The sequence below is a fragment of the Armigeres subalbatus genome, chromosome 1 (genome assembly GCF_024139115.2).
Source record: "Armigeres subalbatus isolate Guangzhou_Male chromosome 1, GZ_Asu_2, whole genome shotgun sequence".
NCBI lineage: Eukaryota > Metazoa > Arthropoda > Insecta > Diptera > Culicidae > Armigeres > Armigeres subalbatus.
The window spans coordinates 128,997,993-129,024,320 of NC_085139.1; the positions used below are offsets into that span (position 1 = coordinate 128,997,993).

General features: G+C 37.3%; 1 protein-coding gene across 3 annotated transcripts in view; it reads right to left on the reverse strand.

The window, feature by feature from the left end:
• The window catches only part of LOC134205121 (allatostatin-A receptor-like), a 329,283-nt gene extending 303,439 nt beyond the window's left edge, over positions 1 to 25,844 (reverse strand). For all 3 annotated transcript variants that reach the window (XR_009978062.1, XR_009978061.1, XM_062680065.1), the window contains exon 1: positions 25,378 to 25,844. The gene's annotated coding sequence lies outside the window, so the exon portion shown is untranslated. The remainder of the gene's footprint in view (positions 1 to 25,377) is intronic.
• Positions 25,845 to 26,328: the final 484 nt, after the last annotated feature.

Here is a 26,328-nt window from a genome sequence, read left to right on the forward strand (position 1 = left end):
CTTTTTATTTCGGCTTTGCAGCATCGGAGCATGCGTGGAATAATAACAATGACAGTTGTGCGTTGCTTCTGTGTTGAGTGGGGTGCCCTTGAAAACGCGAGTGCATATCATTTTGGATTCCATGAGAAATGTCCTTAACGTGTTCTAAGATATAAATTTGTAAAGTTCAATTCCAGATCAAATTTTATTTATCAAAACTAACCTGATCATACATTTTCTAGTAAGCAAGCACCTGACATGAAATTTACAGAATTTCAAGAAATCATTAACGCAGCAAATAATGCAATAATCACTATTAGATGCCCAACTGCTACTTATTAAATCACAATTTTAATAAAAAAATATTCTAAATGTCATTCTGTTTCCTGGGTTCAATTCCAGGCTCGTTCCTGTCCTACTTTGGGTTTCTATCTTAGTTCTTGCTGTGTTTCACTCTCTCTGCTGTTATACCCTTCAATACTAACTATTTCAAAACCTCCCGTGGAACTTATGAGAGGTCGTTGAGTTCTCTGCATCTTTCTTAAGTAGGTATCCAACTAAACATCCTCCCCCTTCCTCAGCATTCGCAATGACCAGGACAGATCTCGACTGTTGGAAAGTGCATTGCTTTCATCTAAGAGATAGTGATTAATCCCGAATCAATATCTGTGGTAACGGTTGAAAGTAATGCTACTCTCATACAACAGTCTAGGCTTGCAACACCTACGAATTGGTGCGAATTACTCAATGCTAATGGTAATAATCCATTGAGGAATAGGAAGTAAGAAATATAAACAATATTATCATCAAGCATCTATGTATGGTGTGGTTGGTAAAATATGGTGAAATTTTACATTTAAAATGCTTTATTATTTAACTGATATAGAAGACAATCAGTACAGATTCAAATTGTTCGGGGTCATTCATTTTGAATATATATCTGAAACATGATTTTTTTTCTTGGCAGGCCGTTGCAGATTATTTTTATAACATTTTTTTAATTGCATTTTAAATCTTACTATCGTTATACCGCTCATTCTATTTTCTGTAGATTTTGAATTACTACTGACATTACACCCTGAAACTGAAGCATTTTCCCCTCGCCATTAAGAAAAGAGAAATTTACTGCTATCAAGCAATCCATATATGTAGATATACATATATAATATTTAAAACATCAACATTATGTAGACCTTACCGCTCGGATCAAGTTCAGATTAAACTATCATCGCGATAGTACGGAAGATTATATTACATCGTTACATAATTTTGGCCGTTAAATCATATTAAAACTGCCCGTTGTGCAAAAGCAGCCATGGCGGTAATATTAAAAAACTTGCTGAAAACTGAAAACAAAATCTGCAACCAGACGTAAATACCACTGAATTCCACAATGTGTTATATTATATTGGATCACCAAATGTTTTTTATGTGAAATGGGATCTAACTTGTGAAAAAAAACATTTTGATTTTATTTCCTCCCCAATATTCTTATAGCCGTAATTAGGCATCTTTAAGCGGCGCGTTCTATTAAACCATTTTTCTTATCATCAAGAGGTTGTCATATTGTTCTTAGTTTTATTGCTAGTCTTGAAAATTTACTCTCCAAAACTGCTAATAGAGCGTAATAAAGTTTGAAATGGGAGGCTCTTCCAGTGAACCCGCGAGCTCTTTGTTGATGCCTCACCCAAGATTTTTGTATGTAAAGGTTATCCGACTTCGTCAGTAGATACACAGAAAAAAAATCCATGGTAACGGTTACTATTTTGTAGACTACGCCATGTTTTTAAAACAACCACAAATTTTCAGTTAAATTAACCACGCATTCGGACAAATTCACCACTGATTCAGTTCATGCAACAACATTCCACCAGGACCACAGTTGATTTTTACTGCGCGCATGGTTAAATCAAACGGGTTTGTTGTCTGCTGAAAATCGTCGGTGCGTATTTTTAAATTAACCCTCGGAATGGTAGTTTCGACCGCAACATTTTTTTGCGTGTAGGAATAACCAGCGCGGGGGGGGGGACATACATTTTCAGTGCAAAACGTAAACAAACGAGCATAAATTCCATACAAAAATCCAAGGTGGCTGAGTTGGGGATATTGACAAGTCGGATAACCTGTACATAAAAAATCTTGGCCTCACCTGTGCTTGATTCACCCATAAGTCAACCCAATCTGGCGCGTTCTTCTCCAGGAACTTGGAAATTGTATTGACGATTCCAAGTGCAGTGGCGGTGGCGGGCAAAGGATTAAGATTTTGTCTTCGTCGTTACCGGAAACCAGAGGGGCATGCACACAACTTGCGATATTCTTCCCCTTTTTTGTACAAATTTGCTTGATGTTAACTTTGGTTCTCGATAAACCATTCGATATGCTGAGCTCACTCTTGTAGGCTTCGCAATATGGACAAGGGTTCTTCGAGGAGTGCGCCCATTATGCCAATTATAATGTTTATAATTGTGAGGTCCCCGGCGACCATGTATTCGAGCTCGTGCAATTTGAGTGGTTCTGTCCAAATTGGAGAAATATTTTCGTATTTTCCGCGAGGTTTGGTGAAAGTGCTATGATAAAAAGTTTTTTTACACCGCCATCCTTGAACTCATTGCTCGCCCGATTTCCAATTTGCGAGTCAATCACCGATAAAGTGATCTTGAAAATGCTCCTACCTCCATCAATTCCAATTTTCACAAGAAAATCATTTCCAGCTGTTGGTCTTGAACACTTTATTTTGCGTATCAGCTCAGGTACGACAATGGACAACTTTACTACTTCAAATAAATCCTTAAGCTGTCGGTTCCTTTCCACCTATTTCTCCCGCACTGCTAGTGCGATCTTAACTCTCGATGCTCGAATAGTTTTTATCACACCTAAGTATTGAATAAATTGCGTAACACACAATTTGTTTCAAATGAAATACTAATTACCCAAGGTCTTCCTCATGCTCAGGTTATTCTCGCCTTTAACCTTAAACAAATAATCTGCATGAAGATTCTTGACAGTTTCTGGAAGAGAGGAGTCCTTCTTGAAGACAGACGGTTTCCCACGAAGATTTCGAAGAATGACTTTGCCACCTTGACGGGTGAGAATTCTTAAATTGTAAGTAATAACTTAAAAAAAAAACATTTTATCAGGCGTATCCGGCTTTGAACGCATACAGTCAGCTACTGCCGCATCCGCAGAACTCGACGAGGATTCTTCTTTCTTCAACATAATTTTTAAATTTGACGTTCGGGTGAATTGTGTGCAACGGTGCCTTTTTCCTCTTCCGTATTCGCTGTAACATGTCTCACAAATTGCCAACGCCTTATATCCACCAATACCCTCTGTATCTGGACTGGATCTGGGTCTCCCACGCATTTGCACATACCCTGTGATCGTGTGACGATTGAATTTTTAAGATCGTAACTGTCAACCTTCGGAACCCTTGTACCTCCCTTGCTGTATTCCATACACGCCACGCGACATGTTCCAACAAGTTTTTTTATTTCAAAATCTTGCAGAAATGCTCGGACAACAACCCTTGTACTGTTACTTATTGGTCGAAGCGACGATCCCTTCGACGACAGAGTATGCAAACGAGATTTCTATTTTTTTTTTCATGAAGATTCATTTTTAAAGCAACAATTCGCACACAATATTCTTACAGAAAAAAAGCAGATGATTGAATCCTGACAAGCAATTTTTTTCACTTTTCAACCTTCTTTTTATTTTGCAAGCCTACTTTGATGCTCGTCTGTGAGGATTAAAAGAATGAATTAATGAAATTCCAAAAAAAACCCTTGATTACTTATAATTAATAAAAATTTCCTACCTAAAAACTTAAAATTAAGATTTCTCGAAAATCCTCCTAGGTATTTTTTTTTTTAAATTGGCCGAGAGGTGCAGAATTAGTACAAGAATCGAGCCCTGTATTTAGTTTTAATGAACTTTTTTTTTATAATAACGGTGTTTCGGGGCACCGTGCGCGTCCTCTATCCTTTGGTTAGGATAGAGGTTTGTGGCGTACAATTGACGACACGCTAAACACTAACGAACCTACACTCTCGATATCACTGGTCCGAAAATGTAACGGAATGGACCTTTCCGTCGGCAATTAACGACCGACGTGGAATATTCGCTCCGATTGACTAAGCGACCTCACTCACCTCCGTTTGGTAATTGTGGGTAAAACCGACACTGCGGGTAAAACCGACACCACTTCAAATCTCTGATTTCAAGTGATTATGGGACAAAATTTCAACACACTTTGAATAAATGTTTGATTTCTTGTATTTCTAGTCATTTTGTAACTGGCGGAGATGTGTAAGAGTCATAATAAACAGACAATTAGCATTGATCACCATTGAGGAGATAAGTTATGTAAAATTTTGGCATCGGTGTATAAGCTTTTTCGACAATAATTTGTTGATTTTCAGTATTTAATTCATCTCTGATCTATAATTGAACATAATTTTGTGTATGTTGTGGAAAAATAGCTAACTTTTCTTATTATAAACATCCACATGTATCTCATCATTCTTATGTTATCAGTTGGGGTAAATTCGACACCTACCAACGAATCACGAAATACCTGTTTTATTAGACGTATCATTCGCATAATATCATTCAAGTAGGTATTGGAAAACGAGGCACCGAGGAATATAACTTAATCATAGACTGATTACATACCATATCATCATTGGGCGTGGCAATAGGTCTAGTGGGTAATATTGGGTCATCAAGGAAAACCTGCAGGTCAGATAACAATAGCGCTCAAAGAAAAAACGTATTTTTAGGCTTATTTTGCTCTTAGATATATTCAACCCGTTCGCAAGTGTTGTTCTTTCGTGATCCATTTTCACGCCTGTAAACATGTAGCTTGTCATGGAACTGGTCATTTTCATTTCTTGTCATAACTGCACTATAAGCATTTATTTTAAATCGCTGGTATAAACTACTTTTGAAAATAAGTGAAATTTAAATGTAGGTCAATATTTACAGTAGTTAGTAAATTTGTTACTAACATTCTTATACTCTATATATTTTTCACTCGAAAGAAACTAAATAAAATATGATATGTGGTGATAATTTTAAATATATAAAATTTTGTTCAACCATCGTATCACTCATTACCTAAACATGAATTTCATACGCAAATATTGAAATGAATGTTGTTAATCATTTTCTTTTATGTTGTAACATCATTAAGAATTGTTATGATGTTCAATTCCATAAAGACATGATGTGTCGGTTTTACCCTCATGTGGTGTCGATCTTACCCGCACCCCAGCTGTTTGGGCTGGAAGATGGACTGTTCGCGTCTTCATCATAAATCAAATTCTATCAAGAAATATTGTTCGGAGACCTCATGGACGGATGCATGAAGAACCAGAGTATGTTTGTATGAAATTTCTAGAATGGAAAATTGCTTCATAGGTTGGGGAACTGTAAAAATGCTTAAGGTGTCGGTTTTACCCACTTTTCCCCTGCCTACTTGAGACGGGCCTTCGCTGGGCACACGGGTCGGACGGTCCTCGGACGGTCGACGGACGAAGTCGTGGTAGAATACCACGAACGGAATCTCGATGAGACGATGAATGCCGCCGATTAGCGACAGAAAATCCAGCCGTACGAAAAAAGCGCAGGGCGCTGCGTGTCCAACACGAAATCACATTATTTTAAGAATTGCTCATCTTAATTAAATTTAATTACCTTTTTTCGTATTAATTCACTTTAATAAAATTATCTGAGCAGAAAACGCAATCGATTGGACCTCGGTGCACTGAGCTAGGCAGAAAACACAGAACATTCAACACCACTTATTTTTTTAAAACTCACTCACTAATTTTACCTTCAAATTAAACTAAAATTACACAAGCAAAATCTTAAACCTTCAAGAACTGAACGTAAATATTTTATTCGCGCACTTCTGCTCTCCAGCTGATTCGTAGACGAAATGATCGAGTCTGAGTCGTACTTGCACCAAGAAATATTGAATCTTTTGAAATCATTTTACCATTCAACTATTCAAATCTGAGCTATCATTCAATTTGATTCTAGAGCACATTCAAATAAAATTACGCCAATCGATTAGCATGGCGATCGGAGGCATGGCGCCTGTTTGCCGCCTATTTGCAGCTCACATGCGTGCCATAATGAGTTGAGCTTTTATAACAAATACCATAAACTTGAAATTGATACAGGAACGAACAGATTTTACAAACGCAAACGAAACACGTTCAATATCTGCTCTTTAGTGATTTTGCCTGTACCAGGGTAGGATAGGAATGCGCTGCACATCAGAAGCATAATTATCCCATATAAAATGGAACTGTTGCCGTGGAAGCACGTCTATGAAATTAAAATCATTTACATAGATCTTATTATTAGCAGAATGTCGTCAGTTGGCATAAGACGAATACTAGTACTAACCCATTTAATTCCACAATTGCGGATTTACATGTTGGGCGCGATGAAGTTCGACGGGTCAGCTACTTTTCCATAAACGGCTGCATGGTATCAGGCCATTGAGCCAAAAGCTATCAGGCCGAAAATCAAAAGGTCGATTGGCCATTAGCCAGAACGGTCATTAGGTCGAATGGTCATTAACTACTTTCACCTTTTTCATTTTTAATTTTTCCTTCATCATTCTTCTTATCTTCTTACTTCTTTCTTCTTTCACCATCTCTTCGTCCGAAGAGACTTATTTAAAAAAAATCAGTATCTCTAAGACACCCTCTACACGAAAGTATAGGTTTTCCTCTTTCACGTATTTAGGTACATGTTCGAAATGTTTTATCGGGGATCATTTTTTCATACATTTTGGGAGGGGGTTAAATAGGCTATCATTTGAGATTTCTATGGAGTTTGCATCAAAAATAGCGAAAAAATACATAGAACATTTTAGTTTACCCACTATATGGAAAAGGAGAGCTTATAATTTCACGTGGTGGGTGTTTAAGAGATACTGATTTTTGAAAAATAATATCTCCCTATAGAAACACCGTAACTATTGTCCCTTTATCCTTCTGCCTTCTTCTTTCTTCCTTTATCGTTCCTCTTATTTTTATCTTCCTTCTTTCTTCCTTTTTCGTCCTTCTAGCTCTCTTCTTCTTTCTTCCTATCTCCTTCTCTCTTCATCTTTCTTCCTTTCTTTCTTCTCATTATTATTTCTTCCTTCTCTTCTATCTTTTTTCTTCGATTTCCGTTCTTCGTTCTTTGTTCTTCCCTTTTTCTTTTTCCTTCTTTTTTCTTAATTCTCCTTCTTCTTCCAATTTTTTCTTCCTTCCTTCGTTATCCTCTTTTTTCTCTCTTTATTTTTTTCATACTCATTCTTCGTTTTTTGCTCTCCGTTCTTCGTTCTTACTTTTTCTTTCTTCTTACATTTGTCTTCCTTCTTCTTTCTCACTTATTTCTTCTTCCTTTTTCCGTCTTACTTTACTCTTCTCGCTTCTCGGTTCTCATATGGCCGGGGTTCTGCCAAATCACACTAAGCGAAAACAAAAATATACATCTTTTCTTTCGCTTATCAGATTTTGATTAAAAAACGTATTGGATTTCTCACTACCCCATAACTAAAGATATCTTACAACAAATGTTAGGATGAATTGATATAAAATGATTTCCGTTTGTTAATTTTTTAACTGTCAAAATCACCAAAAGTCTGTAAAATATATGTTCCGAAATTTTACTGAATTCTGCCATCTATTTTCACTTTTATGTTACCGACCTGGAAACCTTATTCAATTTTAAGAAGGGTTACTGCTTCTAAACTTCATTTCATAGCTACGATATTCATCAAAGGAAAAACAAAGCAATGTGCCAATATTTCAACTGTATGTTATTTCAAAATTATTTATCTTATTGGGTGGGGGTGCTTCATTTGCTTCGGTTTCATTCCTGCATATAAAAATCCAGACGAAAAGGATAAATGCAGAGCCGTAGCGTGGACTCCCAGCGCCCTTAGCGGAAGTTCATTGGGGCGCTTCTTACCAAAAATAATGTACAATAATTAACATTAAAAGAGCAATTCATATCTTACCTACCTAAAAGAAGTGAGATTAAAAGTTCAGTTACTTGATAAACATTCAATATTCAGCTGCACTGCACAGGAAAGATCATACAATTTGTTCAAAGTTCTTTACAGAATTTTACAAAGTGGAAAGGGCTTAAGAAACATACATATACATCAAATAAAATTTTCCAATGTTCACAATCACCAATTTTTACGCGATGCAATACGGGTCCTTTTAGCCCCTGAAACTTATGCTCGAATGTGATTGAAGCAGATTGCTAAATATTAAAAAAAAAATGCGTGAAAGCTAACTCTAAAGTGCGTCAGTTGAAAGTTGGAATTGCTATTGGACGTATTCGGATCAAGAAAATCTAGCTTTTATGTGGATGTGTCGACGGGCTTGTACCATACTACTGGATCAATTTGGACAATAAAATCTAACTCCAATAAGATGGTCGATGTTTTGAATCGCCATCAAGCTTAGTGGAATCAAGAAAACCTCTATTTTGTAGTAGATTGGTTGAAGGCAGGAAACGCCATCTTAACTATTCGGATCAAGAAAATTACAACTCTGGAGTGGGTCTCTCGATGATTTGGGAACACATGAAAATCAGCTCTGAAGTGGTGTGATCGATGTTCGGAATCGCTATCCGACTTATTCGGGTTGATAAAATCCAACTCTCGAATGAGTCTGTTGATGGTCGGAATCACTATACAATGTATAGTATACATGCTATAGTGGGTTGGTTGTTGACGCAAATCGCCATCAGACCTATTCTGGTCAAGAAAAATGTTACTCTTATACGGCTCGGTCAGTGGTTTGCAGAAACTCCTGCACGTAGTTGGGTCAAAATATTTTAACTTTAAAATTAGTCCTCCTAATTGCCATAGGAAGCAAGAGGGCCAAGAAGAAAATAAAACTCTGGACTGATACTAAACATTTAGTTGCCAAAATCCCACTATGCAGTTGCTCCTGTCCATCAAAATCGTCAGATAGCTACAAAAGAGATTATAAACTACAGAGAAAGATTGCAAAGGGTTGTCGTTGTTGTTGCTGTCCGGAACATCTTTTGCTGAATGGGTTGCACAGGAGCAAAATGTCATTGCAAAATCCACCCAGTTGCTGTATACAGCATATTTTGGACAGGAGAACTGTGTTCTGTAATCACAGTTCTACTGATTTCCGGAAATCGGAAATTGTTCTTCAACCATAGCACCATTTGGATGGATGGATGGATGGAAGTATTCCCTAAAAGAATCCACTGGGAAAAGCTGAATTATTTCAAACCGATTATTTGAGAGTAAATTGTCGGTATTGCTATTCCAAAAGTCACTTGGTAACGCAATAGTGGCTAAAATGAATCTAACCGATCTTACAATGTGGGTGTCAAACCTAATAATTATAAAAAAATAAGAATTTCTCTTATTTGATTTGAGTCATCTTGATGAATATATAAACATAGATAATATCTTTGATTGCTGACGAGCTCGGTGGTCTAGTGGCTACCGCTTCTGCCTTATAAGCAGGAGGTCGTGGGTTCAATTCCAGGCTCGTCCCTTTCCTACTTTGTATTTCTATCTTAGTTCTTTCTGTGTTTCACGTTCTACCAGAACGATTCCTACTGTTAAATCTTCAACACTAACAATCCAAAAACCTCCCGTGGCACCTATGAGAGGTCGTAGAGTTCTCTGCATCTTTCTTAAGTAGGTGTCCAACTAACCATCCTTCCCCTTCCTCAGCATTCGCAAGGACGTGGCCAGGACAGATCTCGACTATTGGAGAGTGCAATGCTTCCATCTAAGATATAGTGATTAGTCCCAAATCAATATCTGAGGTAACGGATGAAAGTTATGCTACCCTCATACAATAGTCTTACAATAGAACATCCACAAATTACGTAACGCTTAGAGGGGCGAGGGAGGTTGACCGAAGTGTGACAATCCATACAAAAAAATTTATTGATTCATACAAAAAGTGTGACATAGGGGGGAGGGGGGGTTGAAAATTGCAAATTTTTGCGTTACGTAATTAATGGATCTTCCCTGGCTTGTACCACCTACGAATTTGTGCTAATTGCTCAATGCTAATGCTAATGCTAATAGATAATATCTTTGATTGCTTCAGTTTGCTCAAATCTGTAGTCGGTTTGTTATCAATTGGCACCTTAACGAATAAATTTCAATGAAATATCTAAAAGCGTAATTCTTGTTTTCGACACCCCTAGAGGCTGGCGCCCTTGCCGGGGGCCAACCCGGCCAACCCCACTAACTATAATAGGTAGCCCGGTAGTGCTTGCAGAAACATTGATTTCTTACATATGGCTTAAACAATTAATCTTCTTTTTTCTTCCTTAGGCGTTATAACTTTTTTTGTAGACGCTCAACAAGCGTACCTTCTAATGCAAAGTTTTTAGGGATCTTCCTGGCTATTAACTAACATACTGAGTCAAGTAATAGACGATAAATTTAAAATTTTATTGCAAGAATAAACTTTTTCCATCACTAATTTTCATATAAAATTGAAACGCGTTGCGGAAAGCAGGGATGCAAACAATCAATCCCATTATCTGCACAGCTCATTTGGGATCCCAAAACGATCTAGCAAAGCTTTGATTTCACTTTATTGGATGAAGTTTACGTTTTTTCATACAACAGCGCCCTACTCTAATACATACACACTTAACAGACATCACCTCAATTCGTCGAGCTGAATCGAATGGTATATGACAGTATTAGTCACCGAGCGTTCTATCAAAAGTTCGTTTTATACGAGTAGGAAGAATATGAGAAAGGAAAAAAGCGTTTAGGATGCTTAGATCTCTAGTTTTCTATCATTATAAATCCCGAGCTTACCGTGATCAGCTATACCTCGTACACCTACTCAAAATTGATTATATTTGCAGTCTAATGAAACCATAAAGTTGTGCCAAATACTACTCTTTGTTGTTCAAATAATTAGATGAATGTTGGAAGATGCAAAATTTGATGGAGCTCTACAGCTACCATGGGAAGGAAAGGGTTAATCATCTCCATCCGATATGACCGGGCTGATATTCGAACTACCAACCTCCGGATTCACAAGTCAACGGCAACGCCTTTGAACGCAATAACAAATAATTATCATGATGTTAAGCATGAGTAGAATCTCGCGAGAAATAATCGCACATGGAGAAAAACAGCAAAAGAAAAATCATTGGAAAATAGGAAAAGAAAACTTATGTTATTTCTAAAGCAACGATTCCCAGTACTTGTTTGTGCCAATAAGTTTCTTAATAGCCTGTCAATGAAATGTCAAACAACATGTTTCCACAATATTTCACCAAACGGGTGTTTGCATATTGCATCACAAGCCACCACTGGACGTGTTCCACTGAGTGAAATCATTGCGAACGAAAGTTGTTTTCTATCAAAGAATATGGGTTATACTTTTCATTTGGAATCCCATGTGGGCTCGGAATCCATAATTTGCACACAATATGCATTCCTGGGTAGTTTATTTACTCGAAAAACTATAAACAATTTAACACCAGCAAGCAAATAATCTCGGTACGATGTGGTGCGGTTCGGGATCCCGTACCGCGTGGAAATGGCCAATTTCCGATACCGAAGCATCACCAGTGTTGAAGAACTGCACAGAGTGTGTCCAGCATCACACCGCACAGAGACAGAATGCGGTAAAGAGATTGAATGAGCTGAGCTCACATAACTAACAAACGCGTCGTACCCCCTAAGTAGATTGATGTACTGTACAATGCCAGCAACATGTGTTGTTTACCTCAACGTGCAACGTCGGCTTGTCCGTTGGGGAAATGATTAACACATACCTACTCCTCATTTCCTCTGCCCCGGCGGCTGACGAATGTGAGCCCATCACGAGGAGGTGGAATTTTCGAGTTGAATTTTACAACGCAGGGAAATTGAAAATGGGAACAACATTGAAAATTTATTTGATAAGATTAATAAAGTTTTTTTTTAAGTTTCATCTAGACTTTACTTAAGAACCAGATTATTCCGCCCAGCGGTGGTGGTGCCTTTCTCGCGAATAATTAAAATAAAAAAAAAAACACATAAGATGTGAAAATAGCACTTCAGAGGGGTAGGTTTTACTATTTCCATCAATTCATATCTATTTGAGGTTATTTAAATGTGTTGCAGTAGTTGAAAAACATTTCTTTTTTGATTTAGTGTTTTTTCCTAGGGGAGATCCTTGGCAAATACTATTTTTTTTCTATAACTGTGGAAGATAAACCCAAGTAAAATTTAAAATTTTATAACGCTCTTAAAGGTATAAAACCAAAATGTTACTAGGGAATGACGGATCGAGCCAATTTTTAATAGAAAACAACTAAACCACATTCTGCGTCGATTGCAATTTGTTGTAAGTAAATAGTACAATGCTAAGAACCAAAAAGTGCGTCTTACATTTTGTACCACACAGAAGAGAGACACAGACGCATACAGAGAAACACAACAAAATTTTAAACTTCCTCGATTCATATTTAACGTGATTTTCATCATTTTCAAGTGCACAAAAACTATATAGGGTAACGGTACCAATAGTGGAGGTATTAGTAGATCCACAAAAGAAAATATTTTTAAAAATTGATAATAATGCGAAATTTACAGTTTACCCAATAGATAATAAATACTAATAAATTTGCTAACAAGAAAGAGATTGATATTGTTTAACATAAACAACTACCAAAAATTGCTTACACTGCTGTTCCTTTAGTGGTGATAAAAACTATTTTGTTCTCCATAGTGTTGCTATCCATTGATTTCTTATAAGACTCGCAATTGCTTCAATATATGAACAAGGTAGTCAACATTAATAAGATAAAACATTGCTCTCAATATTTTTTCAATCAAAATCTTAAGGTAATTTGCATTTGACAGCATATTGATAGCCCGTCGCATCAACTGAAACCATCGTAAAGTGTATAACTATGAAAAATCTCATTAAAATCTCACTACCTCAACTATTGGTGCTACACATCGTTGTGTTCATTTTTTATGAAATCATAAATATATATTTGAGTGAGCTGAGCTACACTAATTCCGCAATGTCTTATATATTTAAAAGAATTGACGGCAACATCAGTGATTACTTTTTATGTTTACCTCTTTTCCCATACATCCATTGGTAGCATTTCGATAGATATCTGGTCATAGGTACTTCGTATTCTAAATACATTTGCTAGCTAAGCAAATGCTTCTATAAACATTTCACAATAAAATAACAAAAAAAATCAGACAGCAATCTCATACGAAAAGTATCCGTATAAGCATGACCTCGGATGAATATTTCAACCGCAACAATTCTTTTACCGACCGCTGGCACTGCGGCCTACCGCAATGTGAATTGTTTTGTTTAATTTCGCCATATATTAGCGTTATTGCAAAATAGATGTCTGCTTATAAAATGACGTCAACTCACCGTCGTATTACGGAGTGTATTGTAAAACGTTAGAAAACGAATAAATGCTACTTTTTCACCATTTTATCTATTTCAAATAATAACGAATATAAGACAGTTATTAACATTGAAAAACTTCGATCCTATCATAGAAACCATTTCAAAACATGAAATGCTATTCGTTATTAACTCAGTCACTGCAAAAAAGCACAGTAATTAACCTTTATTACAGCCACAGAGCTCTGGCTTTCCGGTTACCAGAAGACAAAATTAGGCGATTTACAAGCCAAAAGGGAAAATCTTTTTGTAGCCTAATGATGCGGAACATTTTCACTCGCCACTCTGTTCTCCAGAGCGAGTAAAAAAGACAATCTGAAATCGTGCTTAGGTTCTAGATGATTAATTATTCATCTTTTCCACTTTTTTTCTCACCTTTTGGCGAACGAAAAAATATAGGTACTACCGCGTTGATTTTGAAGTCCAAAACTGTCACAAGAATATAACAGAAATGAGCTTACTTCAGTCAGACCACCACAATATTGCATGAAGGCATTATTTGCTCTTCGAGGATTGTCATCATTGGAATTGGCATGAAATGACATACCATTTTTTTCACTGCACTTGACATTCAATTCAATGTCCCAAATCAATATCTGTGGTAACGGATGAAAGTGCTGCTATTCTCATACAATAGTCTTGACTTGTACCAGCTACGAAATTGTGTGAATTGCTCAATGCTAATGCTAATGCTAATGCTAATACAACCAATGTCATTTTATTTTTCAGTTGGTAAGAGAGGAGTAGGAGCCAACGTACTCGTGGTGACTCGAGGTTAGTTTACAATGTTTAAGGATGGACGGGGCTTAGGATTCGGTATCAAGGAATTTCGACTGCTCATCCGGGCCCCTAAAACCTGTGACATCCTTTTTGAACGACCCCTTACGTGGTGTCAGAAGGCTAAATCTAGACCAACATTTGAAAAGGGCGTAACAGCCTAAATTTATTCCTTCTGATTCTTTGTCCACATATTTAGCAATATATGTAGACGAAGAACCAGAAGGAATAAATTGTGGCTTTTACGCCCTTTTCAAATGTTGGCCTAGAAATAACCCTAGCTTCCGCGAAATCGGTGAATTTTATTTCAATGTGATTTATGAAAAATCAAGTAACTTTCATAACCTTCTGGCGGAGAATTCCTGAAGTAGGAATGTGTACGATAACTGTAGTGAAATCGCGAAAAACTAAAAATTGTCCCATAAGACTATCTCGTACTAACTAAAGAATAAAATGATATTGATAGTGTATATCACAAAGAATCATGGCTCCGTAAAGTGTTATACACCCCAGAGCCTACCATATAAAGGAATTAGAAGAAAAAAATAAGACTATAAGTGGGAGGTGAAAGCAGGAAGTATGGCGTCGCCAGCAACAGGATTGAAGCCGCTAACACCGCTAGTTTTGGGTGAGAACATGGCGGCGCAATGGAAAACTTGGCAAATTCGACTGGTTCTCCACGGCTACACAACTTTCGGAAAAATCACCATCGATTCAAGTTGTTGAGCGCAATCAGCGAATATTGCGTACGTATATCTATGAAACGTTCAACCTGAGATCGAATGAGGAAAATGATTTAGCCGTAGTCAGAGCTAAGTTCGAAGATGATTTTACCCCCAAATCATGCATAACATACAAGCGCTACAATTACAACAAGCTGGATCAGATCCGATTGTCCAAGGATATTGTCACTATATCTGTATGGCCTGATATAAAACGGTAAAACCAGAACTTCGTAAGTATTGGAACTGCAGTGATGAGTTGGCAGCGGTCGAAGGTCTCGTCTTCAAGTCAAATCAAGTTGTGATACCAAAGTCGCTAAGGAAAAGGATTGTAATAACTGACTTCACAGTTATAAGACAAACACTTTGCCTTGGGACGTGATCATTAATTAGATATCAAGAGACGACGCACTCCGTAGATGGTTAGAATCAATCTGATTTTATTTTCCATATGCTAATGCTACGTCCCTACTCATACATGGTATGCGGGGTGGATACGTGACCTTTTCTGCAATGGTCAGCATAAATACGGTCGTCGCCCGAGTGGCATGATCGCGGTTATGCTGATCATAATGTTTATGTTATTGGATTGTAATGTGCGCTCTTTCAGAAGGCTCGTATCCACCACACGCCCTATCTAATTATTTAAAAAATTTAAGTTTTACTTATAATTTTTATGAAGATTTCTATCATTGAGTTTTCATATAATTCGTAAAGCATTTTTAACATAAATGATTTTAGAAGGAAATTATTGATAATTATATAGATATTGATTGATAATGTAAATAAGCGTACAAATGGGTGATACCTCTGCACACCCACTAGAATACATAAATGATGTGTTCGAATACATTAATGATTTCCTATTAATTGAATATTGATTATAATTCGTAATAAAAGTAAGTTATTGATAATGTAATTGATAGAATGGATTATGCCTCTGCATATCCACCACACGCACCTACTCTAGGCTTTTTGTGTATGATGTTTGTATTTGATCTCCTAACATATTACCTCGTCACTCTAATCCCTAAATATCTAATCTATCATAACTCTTTGTACAAAATCGTTCTATTTTTATGAACTGCCTCAATTTTGTCCTTTTTCTTGATTAAAATGTTTGGTCCTAAGTCTTGAATGATTTCGTAAGGACCTTCATTTATCATATCTAGTTTAGTTGTGTCGTGCTTCCTGAGAAACACTTTTTGTCCTTTCTCGAAAATTATTACCTTACCCTTTTCTACAGACTTGTTGCTTAAGGTCGTCTTATTTCGTAGAAGCTTTTCGTTCACATCTCTATATGCAACTTGCATTCTATATTTCAGCTCCTTCGCATAGTCTGAGAAATTGTATAGCGGTTCGGGCGTCGTTTGAATTGTTGACGGAAGATTACATTTTCTACCATACATCAATTCAAACGGAGTGTAATTGTGACTAGAATGAACTGTCGTGTTGTACATAAATGTCCAAAACGGTATCCATTCTGACCACGTGAAAGGTTTGTCATTAATGCTTACTCTCAGGAAATTTCCTAGTGTCTTATGAGCATTTTCCAGTGCTCCAATGGACTCATGATGATACGCTGTGCTAGTAAGTTTTTCAATTCCTAGCAATTCAGCTACATCTTTCATGACTTGTGCTATAAATTCAGTACCTCTATCAGTGGCAATGGTCATTGGTACTCCATGTTTTAAAATTACATTTTCAATAAATGCTTTAGCCACTGTATCTGCTCTTTTATTCGATATTGGTTCTGCAATTATGTACTTGCTTAGTTCACATTGCACTGTTAAAATATATTCCCTTCCATGATGGTCTGTTGGTAATGGACCAACAAGGTCCAAGAAAAACTTTTCCATCGCATGATTTGCAGTTGTAGTTACTGTTAAGGGTTGTTTGACGGGGTTGTGATGTTTCGCTTTCTTGCACAAAATGCATTTATTCACGAAACTTTCCACGTCAGCTTTCATTCCTTTCCAGTAATGATATTTCCTAATTGTATTGATTTATGCCTGCTGTTTTTCCAATGTGGAAATCATTCAAAATTTTATTCTTTTCTTTCTCATCTGTTACCAAGATAGCGCTTTGTATAATAATGATGTTGGGATCCCTTATTTTCTTTTTCTTGATATATTCCACGTAAAGCTTTGCTATTGGGTAATCTTCACTAAGAACGATAACCACTGAATTTTGCTTTATATCTCCACATAGCGATCTCAGTCTGCTGACAATTGCCTGAACATATAATCTAGCTTAAATTTGAGATCTCTTGTGTTTACTTTCTTTTTCAAATATTGTTCGCAGTTGAATATTATTTTCCCACTTTTAGGTATGTAATAGCATAAATCTGTTCCAATACAGTCTTCTGTTCTCTGTTCATTAGATTTTGGCTTTTTCCTAAATTCCAATTCTGCAATATCTTGTTGCTTTTCAAGAATTCAACTATCGATGGGTGATCAGTCCTATCGATAGGAATATCTATTTTCGAATCGTGTTGAATTTTTCCTCGAGATTGTGCCCTCGTGGTTATTAAACATTCGTCTTCATGAATTTTACTGATGTTTCTGATGTTATTGTTGCCCTTTCCGGTTCATAAGAAATTCTAGACAATGCGTCTGCAGCTGCGTTATCTGATCCTTTCTTATAATAAACGTCGAATGAAAAATTTTCTAGCATTAATCGAAATTTGATTAGTCGACTAGAAGGGTCAGTCATACTAAATAAGTAGACTAAGGGTCTATGATCGGTGTAGATTTTGAACTTTTTGTCATACAAGTAAGGCCTAAAATGACGAACTGCCCATACTATGGCTAATAGTTCCTTTTCAATTGTCGAGTAGTTCTGTTCAGCAGGATTGAGCATTCTGCTCGCATACGCTACAGGTCGTCCCGTTCCATTATGTAGTACTGCACCTAATCCATATTTCGATGCATCAGTACGCATTTCAAATGTATTGTTCTCAGAAAAATCAGGATACTCTAACACTTCTGAACTAATTAATTTTTCCCTGAGCGTTAGAAACGCATTTTCTTCCTCTTCACCCCATCTGAAGTGTACTCCTTTTCTGGTTAATTTGTTCAATGGTTGTGCTATTATTGAGAAATTTTTCACATGTCTTCTGTAATAATTGGCAAATGCTACAAATCGTTTGCATTCGTCAGCTGTTTTTGGTATCGGAAAATTTTTTACCACCTCAATTTTAGCTGGGTCTGGAGATATTCCTTTGTCTGAAACAATAAATCCTAAATATAACATTTGGGTTTTCAAAAATTCACATTTCTTGGCATTCAATTTCAAATTTGATTCTCTCAATCTTTGAAATACATCATGAAGGTTTTTACAATGATCTTCAATTTTCTTACCAAATACAATGAGATCATCCAAATAAATAAAACATTGATTATAATTAAGACCTGACATAGCTATGATCATCAATCGCGAGAATGCTGCCGGACTGATCTTCAATCCCATTGGCAATCTCTTCATTCGATATTGTCCCGTATTAGTAGAAAATGCCGTGCAATCTCTATCTTTAGGATCAATAAGCATTTGATAATAACCTTGATTCAAATCAAGATGTGTGAAATAAATTGCACCTGACAATGCATCAAGAATGTCAGTGATATTAGGTAATGGAAATTTGTCGTCTTTCAAACTATCATTGATAGCTCTATAGTCTATAACCAATCTCCATTTCTTTTGACCGTTTTCATCAGCTCTTTTGGTACTAAAAGAACTGGTGATGACCAAAACGAAGATGCTTCTTCAATTATATCATTTTTCAACATCTTTTCAATTTCTTCTTCTACTATCTGTTTCTGACTATGTGGTATTCGGTATGGTTTTTTATAAATAGGATTAACATTTGATTTTAACGGTATACTTTGTTTGAAAACATTGGAGTAAGTTAATTTATCTCCTGGTAGTAAAAATATGTCGGAAAACTTTTTGCAAATCTGCTCAATTCGAATTTTATCTTCTCCTTTTAAATGATCTAAATTCACATTCTCAAGAAGTAGTTTTTCTCGATCTTTGGTTTGTGATTCTGTTTTTTCTAACATGTAAAATTCTGAAAGTGGTTTCATAAATGGTTCAAATTTAGTAATGGTAACGGTCGTTTCTCGGGTATTGAGAATCCTCACAGGTATCTTACCATTTTTCGGTCGGACTATTGTTGACGCTACAAAAATATCCTTAGCAATCTCGTTTGGAAGCACAACGTAATCATCTTTAATACTTGTGTTAATATAAGCAATAAATTCACTCCTTGGAGGTACTAAGATTACCTCTCTGGAATTATTTTTCAAGTACGTGGATGTTATACCATACACATTGTTCAAAGTAAGTGTATTGGTTTCAAAATTAATATGAGCTCCGTACTTTATTAGAAAATCGTTCCTAGAATGCCTTCAAAATTACTTACTTCATTAGCATTGACTACATGAAACTTGCATAAAAATTTCAAATTATTCAACATTATTATTAAGAATGTTGTTCCAATAGTTCGGATTCCTCCTCCTATACCAGTAATGGGTAGTGTTTCAGTTACATTCAGTTTTGCATTATTAGGTAATAAGTCTTTTCTTATGATACAACAGGATGCACCTGTGTCAATGATAAATTGAATTTGCTGGTTATTGCTGTACAATGTAAAATTTGCTCTTGACGCTACAACAGAGTTATTCACGAAATAACTCCTGAATAACGTTCACCTCTTCTCGTGCGGGATTCTCATTGCGAGTGCTAGGTTCTCTTTCTTGTTCATTACCACCATGAACACAATTACAAGTGTGCTGGGTATTTCCGTTCCTTCTATGGTTGGTACTGTTGCCATGCGACGGTCCTTGATAACTGTTTCGGAAGTGGCCTCTACCACCTTGTCCACGGCCATGTCCCCGCTGGGAATGGTGATTAAAGTTATTTTCCGGACCATGATGGTAACCTCTACCACGATAATTTCCACGTCTGTTGAAATTACCGTTTCCCGGACGCATTCCTCTTGAATGTCTGTAACTTCCTCCTGCCTTGTAGGATTGGTACCAGTTAATCTCTTCATTTTTAACTGGCACTACCTCCAAAGCATCAGAAATTGCCCTATTCAAGGTAGGCGGATTCCTAGCTTTGACGAAAAAGGCTGTTTGTGGATTCCCCAATACAGTAATAAAAGCATTAATCGCAACAGGTTGTACAATAGCATCTGCTGCTGCTTCATTTGCAAATGTTTTGGTAGACACATGAGCTGTGGCAAGTTTTGCTGCCAGCTGCTCTACCGATTTCCCGAATTCGGTAATTGTCTGCTTATGCTGTCTAATCTGTTTCAATTCTGCTTCACAAGCCATTGGAGTCAATTTGACTGCAAATTTAGTTGTGAGCAACTGCTTAGCTTCATCAATTGTGGTTGCTCCCTCAATTGCACCATGGGCCGAACTAACCAATCTTGTTTTAATAAAAGTGATTAGATTGGCCTCTGGTACATTTGCAGAGTATGCTTTCAACAAGTCGACAGTTTCTAGGAAATGTCCAAGTTCCAAACTGTCACCATTGAATTTATCAATGATCTTCAAGGCAAGTCCTAAATCGAGTGCAGCCATTGTAAAATTTTCAACTTCGCAAAAGGGTTCAGACTCTTCCTCTTCTTCTTCTTCTCCTATCTCTTCTTCTACTTTTCCTTCCTCAAATAAATCTTGTAAATTTGATTCCTCTAATTGTTGTTCCTTCAATAGTTCTAGACATTCATTGATAGTTCTGCTTAAAGTTTTATATCGTTGGAATAGAACTAATTGTACACTTTCATCAAGACTTTTACTTCTTAGAATTCTTTTAGCATTATCTTTAAGAATCTTAAGTTCAACAATTTTTATCTGTTTAGTCTCTGGTCTAAATCTACAATATTTTTTTTAAACTGTTGTGAAATTTATTTACTTTGTCTGCAATTTGTAAAAATTCGTCCATTTACAGGCAGAGCAAATAAATTCCGGAATAAAATTGGAAAATTTTTACCTGAATCTCTTTTTGTCCATCTTACGCCCCTACACGTCGTCGATATTCTTCGATTGTGTCCGTTAACTCTTTGTAGTGGAACTCTAGGTCTCCCATCCACATAGTGTTTCCCGTTTCCATGACAGCGACGGCTGCTACCTGATACACTGCTTGCACTAAGATCCTTTTTGCTTCGAATTCCTCCGGCGTGACGGGAATTCGTTTTGCCATCAATCGGCACCAATGGTTTATTTCACGCGCGAAAAAGTCTTTGCACTGTTTCAGTTTTTCTTCCGGCAGTGTTCTACGTTCTGCCATTTTTACTTTAGGAAATTGTCACTCAACACATTATTTTTTCAAATTTACACTTTGTTCACATCAATGAAGGAAACAGCGGCCTTCAAATGGCGCTTTTTCATTTTCTTCGCGTGTATTTTATACAGAGTCACCATCAGCTGTGCAGTTGTGACGATGAGGATCGCCCACAATTTCCACTCGTGACTCTCATGGTATTCACTGTGCTGTGGTTTTCTTCTTTGGACGATGATTTCCCCATTTTTAGCAATTATGACGCATTAAATTATCAATTTTCCGTTTTCACTACGCATAGGGGAGTTTGTGATAGTTAATCGGTTCTTGTTCGCCACTTTTATCTCACTACTGGGAATCTTTCCTTCACTTGCGACGAGTAGGAGCGCTATCACTCCAACCGATGGCACACTCACTACATTTCATTATCACCTTCATATTTTACGGCTGGGTTTTGTTGCCGCTTTGTCCACATTCAAGGCACACTCCTCGCACCGGTGTCTAAGTTCTAGGCCGAAGCCTGTTAGTCACACTAACAGATCACCATTGGCAATTTCCTATGCTTGCCGTTTTCTCACTAAAACTTAACACTTTTATGTCCCGGATTTTTCAAACTGGCAGGATCGCCATGTAATAACTGACTTCACAGTTATAAGACAAACACTTTGCCTTGGGACGTGATCATTAATTAGATATCAAGAGACGACGCACTCCGTAGATGGTTAGAATCAATCTGATTTTATTTTCCATATGCTAATGCTACGTCCCTACTCATACATGGTATGCGGGGTGGATACGTGACCTTTTCTGCAATGGTCAGCATAAATACGGTCGTCGCCCGAGTGGCATGATCGCGGTTATGCTGATCATAATGTTTATGCTATTGGATTGTAATGTGCGCTCTTTCAGAAGGCTCGTATCCACCACAGGATGGTGGATGCCGTACATAAAGAACACATTGGGATTCAAAGCTACATCGAAGAGTAATACAAGCAATGATTCGGGTCAACATGAGCAGAGACATTCAAGAAATGATCAAATGCTGTAGCTTGTGTGAGAAATTAAAAAAAAGGCAACCAGAAAAGCACAACTTCGACATAGGAGGTTCCTGAACTATCTTTTGATGGCGATGAATTAATCTTGATTGTAGATAGTTGGTCAAACTTCTACGATTTCAAAAAGCTGTCTCGATCAACATCGGAGGAAGTCATCGAAATAATGAAGAATTGGTTCACCATTCACGGTATCCAACGAGTGCAAGAGTCCGACAACGGTCCGCAATACAGTTCTTAAACTTTTCAAAAGTTTTCGGGAGAATGGGGATTTGAACATCGTACTTCAAGTCCACGCTTTCCGCGATCAAACGGTTTGGCAGAAAAATTTATCCAAGTAATTAAACAGTAACGGCGCTCCTGTTATCGAGAAACACACCGCGAAATGAGACTATACCATCACCAAACGAACGATTGATGGGTTACGCGCTCTATTTTGCCTGCAACGACGGAGAAATTGAGGCCAAAACTATTTGAAGGAATTACGGACTCTCTCCACCAGGAGAGGAAACAACATAAAGTCTATGGTATGGTGCACGCAATTCAACAGAGTGTACATCAGGAGATGAGATCATGTTCCAGGATACTAAGTCGAAGCAATGGTTTCCTGGAGAAGTTATTCGAAACTGTGAGTCTAATCGGTCGTATTTGATATCAGATGGAGAAAAAAAGCTTCAGAAGAAATATCCAGTACATTCGTAAGAGGAAGTTGGACAAGTCGGGAAACAACGATCATCAGTTGTTGGAGAATTCTCTGGAAAATCACGCTGTCGAGCTGGAAAAGGAACAGTCCAAACGACTGGAGTAGATGATGAATGAATCAGGAGTCAGGATGAAATAGCTGAATCGGTAGTGTACTGGTTTGTTATACATCATTATACTTACACACGTTGTGTGTCTTCATCTGTTTTATCTCATACTTAGGCAATAAAGAACAGTTTCTTTACGTACCTTACAAGAGTGTAATGTTTACATTGGCAGAAGTTCATCAGAATCTGTCAATTGATTATTGAGATGGCATCGAAACAAGAACAGATCTACAAAAAAATGGGTGCGCCGTCGTGGAAAACCCGACTGCATCCCATGGATGGATCGAGAAACACCTGGGAATCCGTGATTCGACGATGTCTCGGGTAATGAAATCATTCAAGGAGACCCAAACGACCCAACGACGGACAGGCAGCGGTAAAAAAACGACTAATCCGAGAAGGTTACGACGGTGGAACGTGTCGGTCTTCACGTCTACAATATCTGGAAGGCACCAAACCGGAACGACAATCAAAACGCGGTAGCCAAAATCCGCACCAGGAAGCTGTACCGAGAGTGGCTGACGGAACTGAGTTGCACCGTAATGGACGACGAGACTTACATCAAGGCGGACAAAAAGCAATTACCGACCAAGGAGTTTTACGTTGCCACATCTAGGTTGGCCGTTCCTGATGATATAAGGAAGAAGAAGGTGGACAAATCCGCCAAAAAGTTATTAATTTGACAGGCCATATAGACTGACCAGATCATTTCAATCAAAAAACGGGACAAACACATTTGCAAAAGGCGATATGTGAAATTTTGAGAGATTTAAGTAATATGTAATAGTTTATTCTTCAACGATTTATTAATCAAAAGTTAACAATGTGAACAATGTAAAAATATTACAATTTTTACTTAGATGTAGATGGGTTGCACTCTGCATCAAAAGAGTATTTAGCTGAAAATGAGACTTTACGCAGTAAAGAATGATTTTTACTAATTTCGTCATGGAACTTGTCACACTCCATGTCAAAATTCTGCTTAACAACTAACATTGCCTTCATCGTATTGACGGACAGACGTGACTTCTCCTTCGTCCACATATTATTCATTATTGAAAAAATTCTTTCAACTGCGGCTGTACTTCCGGGAAGACACATGGCATATTCTACAAGCTTGAGAAAATCCTGATATTGTAATGGCTTGTTTTCCAATTCGGAAAACATATGCATCCAGCGATCCGCAACAGAAATCATCTCTTTGTCCCAGTCCTTAATTTCTCTAGTTATTATTTCTTTAATCATTGCCCACTGGTCAAATAGAGCATTTTCTTCGATGTCAAAATCTGAAGGTGACTTCATACTAATACAGTTTTGAATATCTGACCACATAGGTACGCACTTCAATAAAACCCATATGAAGCTCTGCGTTTGCCCGAGATTACTCTTCCATTTCTCAACATATTCTAACGCGGTATCGTAGAAATTTCGAACAGTTTCGGTAAATTTAGTTTCCTGAATTTCGCCGGAATCGATCGTGCTCAATTATTTTGATAAAATCTTCAAAATGAGAAGCAACTTCAGTAGCTGATAGATTGTCACATTCAACAAGGCTAATGTACGTTTGGAACGTTATGAGTTGGTCTCTTGTAAACAGCAGCCACAGTTTAAGGCAAGGATTATCGAATAAAACACGGAGCACAACAGGACACTTTTCTTGCGAAAGAAAATACGAACGTAACCCATCAAACGTACTCAGTACCCTTTCGATCGATGGACCAAGAGCCAAAAATCTTGTGTTTCCGTGTTCGAGTAGTTTTGCATATTGCTCTCCAACGAATTCGAAAAAAACTTTCAATTGTTCAACCCGTACAGTGTAAATATGAAAATACTTGTATACTTTCACAGTAAAACTATCAATATCAATTGGCAAACAATAAACAGCCGTTTGTAAGCAATTGTGAAGAATGTGGGCGCCACATCCGATTCCAATAATCTCTCTCTGAAGTACATTTTCCAGTTTGCGCCATACGTAGTTTTAGCCTTGCCGTTTACATCCACCGAAATTAATATTTGTATTATCCGCACAAAGAGCAACAATTTTGCTCCGTAGATCGTACCTGTAGTTCAATAATTTTAAATGTAAAACCAAATAAACTATGAACGCCCATAAAGTACTTCAAACTTCTGAGACAAAAAATTAATATTTCATGCATCCGTAATCCATACAAACATGGCAAAGAAGGTGGTTTAAGGATAATAGAAATTATTCTTTTAGTGATGTAGTTTATGGCTGTTCTCATGAAAATACGAGGTAAAAATATTCATGCATACATACCTGTCACAAATGTCCGTCAACATGGAGCATTGGAGATCAGATGTTTCACCGGGTAAGGAGACGAAATCCAGTATCTTGTCATGCACTTCTCTATTCGGGAGAAAATACCGCACCACAACCGGAAATAACTTAATATCTTTTTGTTTGACGCATCCACGCTAATCGTAACGCTATTCACTTTTCTCAAATCTTCTACTACTTCTTGTAATGCGAAAGGTGATAAAACATTTGTCACAATTGCTTCCGATTTTGCGCGTGCCGAAGAGAATTTTGGATCGTAGAGTTTATCAATTTTGATAGACAATCGTTTGAACGGAAACTTTGCCGCGCTGATGCCACTGCACGTTCTACACTCTTATGCCTCTGGCTTCGAAGATGCTGGCCTATATCACTTTTCCCACCATGAGCCACTGAAAAATTGCCACCACACTGTGTGCAAATCACTCTAGTACAATCACTGAACTTAGTGTCTAGCTTCACGAATTTGAACTCTTTTTGTAGTTCTTCATTGAACACACAATTCCGCCGCTTTGACATCTTTTTGCAGAAGAAATTACTAGTAGCACTCCCGATTACCAGGTATTGAATGAAACAGTACCGATCGGCTTTAAAAAAAATTCGAAAAATAAAATTCCACGAATACTTTCTGGCCAACTTTGTCTATATACAAAATACAACTACATGAACATGAAGCTGAAAGAGAGATGAAGATAACGAACTATACTGCCGTGAATCGCATATCTGTCCCATCTCTGCTGGGTTTCCTATTTATATGGGACAAATATGCGATTCACGGCAGTATAGGTGAATAAAAATGTTGTTTTCATATTATACTAATAGAACGTTTACATTATGAGCTATATCACTTGATATTGCGAATCTTGACATGAGATGCCATATGCATTATTTCCAGTGAAAACTAGATGTACGAACACTGATACCAAGTTGCTC